This window comes from Thermobia domestica, chromosome 10, assembly GCF_964235325.1.
Source record: "Thermobia domestica chromosome 10, izTheDome1.hap1.1, whole genome shotgun sequence".
In the NCBI taxonomy this organism is placed as follows: Eukaryota; Metazoa; Arthropoda; class Insecta; order Zygentoma; family Lepismatidae; genus Thermobia; species Thermobia domestica.
In genome coordinates, this window is record NC_137463.1 from 234195725 (window position 1) to 234203473 (window position 7749).

Consider the following 7749-nt stretch of genomic DNA (forward strand, 5'->3'; position numbering starts at 1 on the left):
CTCTGTGGTTTCACGGCATGTGAGTTTGAGATAGCACACTTTTGATACACGGAATCTGGGGTTCAATATCAGGTGGAAAGTGTTGAAATTGGAAGCATTATGACGGTTCGGATTCCACCTTAAAATTTAAGTCCATGTCTCATATAGCCTTGGGAGTCCGCGTTGGCTCAGTGGTATTTACCCCTGGTGCATTGGGTCCTTGGTTTGATTCCCGCTCGCCCCAAGTGAACTTTATGGTGGACAAACACCGTGTGCGTGGGTTTTCTCGGGCTTCTCCCGTTTCCTCCCACTTTCTTCATTCTACTATTTACTTCATTTTCATCATCACCGTCTCCTTTAGCCTAGCCGGCATAAGCGTGGGACGTAAAACAAAGATTTCATTTCATTTCATATAGCCTTGATGCTCAAACGAGCTTTAAACTCAAATCCAACCAACCTAATAAACTAACTTGTCTCAATTTTAGATTTGCAAGTCTTACTGTTGAAAGGGAAGTGAATAGGAAGAAGTCTTTTTTAAGATAGAAGCCTCAAATTAGTAGAAAGAAAACAGAGAAGGAAATTTGGAAGTAAATATTACGAGAAGAGCAATTTAATGAAGTTATTTTTTTAATTAGGTTCAACTGTTTCCAAGAATTTTGATTGAGATTTGGCAATAACGCACAGGATGCAAAAGGGATGTCAAAATCGTTTCGTGTGACTGCAGAATCACATTAAAGAACAAAGTAATGGTTTATAAAACAGTGGTTATGTCAGCAATGATATACGGAGCAAAAACTTGATTAAGAAAGAAGGCACAGGAAAACAAACAGAATGTTACCGAAATAAAAATGTTGTGGTGAACATGTGATGGAATAAGAAGAGAGAGACTGATGAATGATAGAGTAAGAGGAGCAACCAAATTTATATACATATCTAAGAAGATCCAGGAAAATAGATTGCATTAGAATGGCTAACTAATGAAAAGAACAAATGACTATGTAGTTAGAGGAGCGATGGCAAGTGGATAGAAAGAGAGGTAAAGAGACACTAAGAATGAAATGAATGGACATGATTAAGAATTACTTCTGGTGGGAGGATTCCGGGACAGACTTTATAGAGAAAACTTAAGAGAAACGTCGAAAAGATTGAGAGAAAGAATACTAACTTAATTAAAACTTTATAACACAGGCTTCTCGCAAGTTTACGATTTGTATGGACTAATAGCTACAACATTTATTTTTGCAATATAGTCTGAGATTAGACTCTCATTAGAACAAGATCCAAACTCCGATCTATCGAGTACTTTGAATCGGATCCCATAATAAAGATTTAGCTGGAATCAATGGCGCACGCAAGGAAGGTTCGAGGTTTAATTCCTCTTGAGTAAGATGTAATGCAGGAATTTACATTATTAGCGTTTAACGAAAAAAAAAAATGTCGAAAGATGAGAAGTCTACTAATCGGCAGATCTCATTAAACGGAACAAAATGATATGGGTGAGTGTAAATCCTCATGCGTAGTTTCCGATAAAGCCGAGAAAACTAATTTGTTTCTAAACCTACAAATGCATGTTGTATAGAAACAGTAATCTATTAAGAAGTTCAGCTCTAGGTTACGATGTATTTGAAAGCGTATGTGTGAAAATATTAACTGTACCTATATCAACGGCTCGGCTACCATTGAGAGATCTTACAGCAGAACAACACCACTCAGAAAGCGACTTGGAGTCTCATCATCGGACTACAATGCATGAGGATTTGTGTTGAAGGAGAAAATGATTGTAAGTAAAGGATTTTTAATTGAGTTTCTTGAACAATATGCACCTAAAAGGTAGAGACGGATCAGTAAGGTTTAAATAAGGAGAGCCTTTGCTACAATTATTGCATAATTTTTTTTTATAAGCAAAACAGTGCTACATTTAATAATCTGGTACAGACGTAAATCGTCTGGTATTAAATCTAATATGATCAGACATTTGCAATAAAATGTAGATAATCATATAACTTCTAGATATAATAAGTTGTAAATAGTTTCATGACTCATTACTCTAATTCGAAAAAAATGAAACGAAATCTTTGAGTTTTACGTCCCACAGTTATGCCGGTTAGGCACAAGGAGACGGTGATGATGAGTAATGAATGGAATGGTGGAATGAAGAAAGAGGGAGGAAACGGGAGGACCCCGAGAAAACCCACACACGGTGTTTGTCCACCACGAAGTTCACTTAACAGGGGCTGGGATCGAACCCGGGACCCCTAGCACCAGAGGTGAGATAAATGAACAAAAATCTCGCTTGACCTGAAAGGAAATGAGTTTGAGTGCATTAACTCCTCTCCTTGATCAAACCCTGAGAACGTGACTAGGGATGCGTTCGAGTCGAGTCGAGTCGAGATTTAAGCCTGTCTCGACTCGTCTCGAGAAAATGTTGTCTCGACTCGAAAATATGTTGCTGTCTCGACTCGACAGTCTCTGTCTCGACTCGACTCGAATTCGAGTCGAGACGTCTCGAAATTCGAGTCGAGACGTCTCGAAATTCGAGTCGAGACAAAATATACGAGTTAAAATATACACACATATCAGCCAGACCATTATGACTACCTACCTAATCGTTAGTATGTCCACCTTTTGGCACGAATAACAACGGCAACGCGTCTTGGCATGGTCGCAATATTCCTCGGTGGGTCGCTGGAGAGAGTTGGCACCACATATGCACACACAGGTCATCTAATTCCCGAAAATTCCGGGGAGGGGGTGATGCGCCCTCACGTCACGTTCAATTACATCCCAGATGTGATTGATTGGGTTCAGATCCGGAGAGTTTGGGGGCCAGCACATCACTTGGAACTCGCTCCTGTGTTACTCGAACCACTCCATCACACTCCTGGCCATGTGACATGGTGCATTATCTTGTCGAAAAATGCCACTACCGATGGGAAACATGGCCGTCATGAAGGGGTGTACGTAGTCTGCAAGCAGCGTGCGACGCCTCGGCCGTCATGGTGCCTTACTCGAGCTGCACTAGATACATGGATGCTCACCTGAATGTTCCCCAGATAATAATTAAGCCCCAGCCAGTTTGTCTCCGTCCCGCAGTACAGATGTCAAGGAGCTGTTCCCTTTGAACACGAGGGATTCGCAACCTCACATCGTCATGATGAAGATGACGTCGGGATTCATCAGACAATGCAACGCTCTGCCATTGTGCCAAGGTCTAGTGGCGATGGTCACGTGTTCATTTCAGTTATAGTTGCCGATTTCGTGGTGTTAACATTCGCCATCATTAGGAGTGTTCGATGCACTGTGTGTTCAGACTAGTGTTGTGAAGGCCTGTGAAAAAAACGAATTTTTTTTAAAGTTTTTTTTTACGGTTTTCCCGAGCTGGGAAAAAAACGGAAAATTTGGGTATTATCAGAATCATCATTTTTGTTAATCACAGAATCATTTTAGTTAATATGTTAAATCAAACATATATTTCATAGAGATATCTTCATTGTTCTATGTAAAATTCCGGAAATTTTGAAACCATTAGAAAAAATCATTGGTTCGGAAATATTGGCAAAAACAGGAAAATATAGTTTAAAAACTATTTGTTGGCCTGATGCTAGTAATCTTACTTGCTGTAACATGTCTGCAGCATATACAGTGGGAAGTCGAAAATCCGAATTAATTGGGACCACAGGTATTCGGATTTTCAAATTGTTCGGATTTTCGAAAATGACCAAGAAAATGCCATTTAGGCTTACATGTACTGTACGGTATGTTCTATCGATACAGTGGTTATTCAGTACATACAGTAATTACAATACCGTACGTAAGGCTACTTACGATTAATGTTTCTGAAGAACTTGCTTGTACTCTAAATAGCACTGTTCTTGTAAGTCACACTTAAAACTTATAGGCCTAAGAAAAAATAAAAATAAAAAAAACCTGATAAACAATTACATATAAATGAACTTACGTAAAAACACTGACTTCACATAACGTCGATTGACATGCTATTGTTTGTTTAACGCTAGCGTTAAGAGAAAATGTAAAAAGCTTCTAGGGACCGCGTTCGGATTTTTTACGTTAGGATTATAAGCGTCCTACTGTATATGAAATGTATTTCGTTAACGGAAAAATACTTAAAGCAACAGGTTTTAATTCTACTTTACACACATATACCGCACAAGTGAGTAAATTTGAGCAGCGAGAAATATATTAAGTGAAACTTCTGTTAGTTATTATTACAGACTAGCAGAATATCCGTTCTTCGCAAGAGGAGAATACGTTTCATTTTGAACACAAAGGGCACCAAAACTGTCACCAATGAACTTGTGGAGCCCCAAAACTATGAATTTGACATCAATATCGATAATTTTCAATTATCTTTACATGTCACCATCCTCCTTAGAGTACTAATGCTCAAAAAAATTAGGGGTTCAGCTGAAATATCACACAAGACCTTAAGATAGTGTATGAATAAGCTTGGGTTTGACTCATATATATCATACAAGAAGAAATGCTTTAAGATACACTAGAAAAATAGGGCACATACTGGTGTTGGGGTACGGAAAACCTTGTTCACATTGTTCATGACACAAGACTGTTATGTGTGCACCTCTCGAACAACATTGATTGTTCCTTAATATGTCATATGATCACTTCGAATAGCCAACACAGCCTCGCACCTGCGTGGCATGGATTCAATCAGATTATCGATGAGTTCTTGGGGGATATTGTGCCACTCATCCAGAAAAGCGACTTCCAGCTCTGGAATGGTTGTTGGATTTACTGGCCTAGCGGAAATTCGTCTGCCAAGCATATCCCAGACATGCTCAACTGGAATGAGATCCGGAGAGCATGCTGGCCACTTCATCCGAGCGATACCCTCAGCATTCAGCATCTCAACCCCTAACCGAGCTCTGTGAGGACGAGTATTGTCATCCATGGAAAGGAACGAATCACCAATGGCACCAGCATAAGGAAGAACAAGAGTTTTCATGATTTCATCCCTATATCTCAGAGCCGTCAAAGAGCCATTTCGGATGATGTGGAGCTCAGTACGCCCACCAATGCTGATTCCTGCCCACACCATCAGTCCACCACCATGATACTGGGATCTTTCTCGCACAAAAATGGGATTGAGTCGTGTTCCACACTCTCTGCAGATGAAAACACGTCGATTATCAGGCTCTACACTGAATCGAGACTCGTCAGAGAACAAAACATTGCCCCATTCATTGCGTCCCCGCCCACGATGTTCCTCCGCCTACGCTCTTCGATCAACACGGTGTCATGCAGTTAATGGGATACACACCATAGGCCTACGTGCGTAGAGACCACATTCTTGAAGGCGATTGCGGACCGTTTGAGTGGATGTTGTGCGTCCTGTTATTGTTCGGAAGGCTTGCGGAAGCAGAGTTGTATTCTGACGCCGGTTTCGACGGGCTGTTAACAAGAGATAACGATCGTCTCTGGCTTTGGTTGCTAGTGGAAGGCCCTGTCCTTGTCTTCTTCGAACACTTCCAGTTGTTTGAAATCGATTCCACACACTTTGAAATCGGAAAATCACACTTTGTGCCACTCCTATGGCATGTGCCACCTCCCGCCGTGACTGACCAGCTTCCAACCTGCCGACACTTCGCCATGCAAACGATTCTGGCAAATCACGTTGTTGCGCAATTTCACTACGTAGATTTGTGACGCACTAAACACAATGAGAAAAAAGGTATCCTGGAGCTGAAATGTGTTGGCAGCGCCACACTACAAAATGATATCTGGTAGCGCCACGTCACTGATCACGTGCAAGATACAGTGTTCTCACATTATTCGTAAGAAGTTTTACATGTGTTTTCATCTGATTCCCTAATGTTTTGATCAGTATATATATATATATATATATATATATATATATATATATATATATATATATTAGCTAAATAGCTAAATATACCCATTCTTCGTATAGAAGTCAAGGCCTGTGGAAGTATTACCCTCATTTCCGCGACTGCGAAAACTATGGATCTGAAACTAAATCGATCATTTTGCATTACTTTTAGATGTCTCGGTATCCTACGCTCCCCCCTCCCGCTGACTCCCGGCTCGCATACTGCATTTGCTGAATTTGCAAGTGACCACTAATAAAAGTGTCACCATTGATCTCAGCAACCGCGAAAACTATAGATTTGACACTAATATCGGTCATTTTGGATTACTTTTACTTATCTCGGTATCTGTTTATTCGCGTGTTTGAAAAAAAGAGATATCATTACTAGTAAAATTAACCTAATAGAAACATATTTATTTTTATCAATTTTTCCGGAAAATCGAAAAAACTTTTTTTTAAAAAAACAGGTTCAAAAAATTCCGGAAAATTGACAAGACTAGTTCAGACACACTTGTACTTTGCCCAGCATTAAACTATGATCTTAGTTCCGACGGAGTTCGCTGCCTGTTCTGTTTTACCAGTCTGCCCAGCCTACGACGTTCGACATCTGTAATGAGGTGAGGGGCGCCCAACCCCTCGACATTTGGACGTCTTTTCCCCTTGGTTTCGCCACTTGTTGAAGACAATCACCACAGCACTCCTCGAACACCTGACAAGTCCTGCAGTTTCCGAAATTCTCGTGCTGAGTGTTTCTGAGCGAGTACTTTCTTCAAAATAATATTAAAAATTATAGAAAAATTTTCGAGACATTCGAGTCGAGTCGAGATTTTTACCAGCTGTCTCGACTCGACTCGAGTCTCGACTCGAAAATTCGAGTCGAGAAATACGTTTGACTCGACTCGTCTCGAATTTTACAAAGTGTGTCTCGACTCGAATTCGAGTCGAGTCGAGTCGAGATTCGAGACATGTCTCGACTCGTGCGCATCCCTAAACGTGACTCATTGGAATCATTATACAGCACATACCATTCGTTCTCACTGAACTTTAGCTGTATGAGTAAACCGAGAACAAAAGTCTAGATGAATTCTGGTGTCTGTAGCTTTAGTTTCATACTAGCCTTTGGTTAGCTGGTGGCTCCGCCCCCAGAGCCCAGACTCCACGTTTGCTCGGCCTACGGCCTCGAATTTCTTGTGTATCAGCTTTTGCATCAAGAGTGAATTTCGTGTATTTGCTCTTTAATTACATTTCCTGAATTTGATCCACCTGAGGATTTCGCCCACTGACTCGGCCTACAGCCTCGCACCTGTTAAACCCACAATTCTATCAAATTCAAATTTCTTTTCATATTTTAACTATCTAAAAGATAAGATTTTGTATCCGAAGAAAATGTCCATTTCAATAATATGGGGATTTCTTCGCCCCTATTTAGACCCCTTAAAAACTAAAAATATTTAATTTTGGCATTTTCCTGTGGGTTAGTCTTGGAAGGCTACAATCATGCCAAATTTCATCATTGTAATCCTGCTGGAAGTGTCTAAATATTTTGGGGTGTAGAAGATGTCCCATAGAAATAACATTGAGAATATTTTTTAGTTCCCCATAAAACAACTCTACAGTTGGAAATTTGTATTTTTGACGCTTTACTTAGTTAACGCTAAGGAAAATGTACAAGCACATCGATTTTCAAGTATCTATTCCAAGTATCTAAAACATGAGATTATAGATCCCAAAAAGGGCTCATTTACATAACATGGGGGATTTCTTCATTCCCTTTTAGATCCCCTAAAATTTAAAAATATTCGTTTTTGGCAATTTTCCTGTGAGTTAGTCCCGAAAAGCTACAATCATGAAAACTTTCAACTTTCCACGTCAACTGGAAGTACCCCTCTATTTTATGTCAG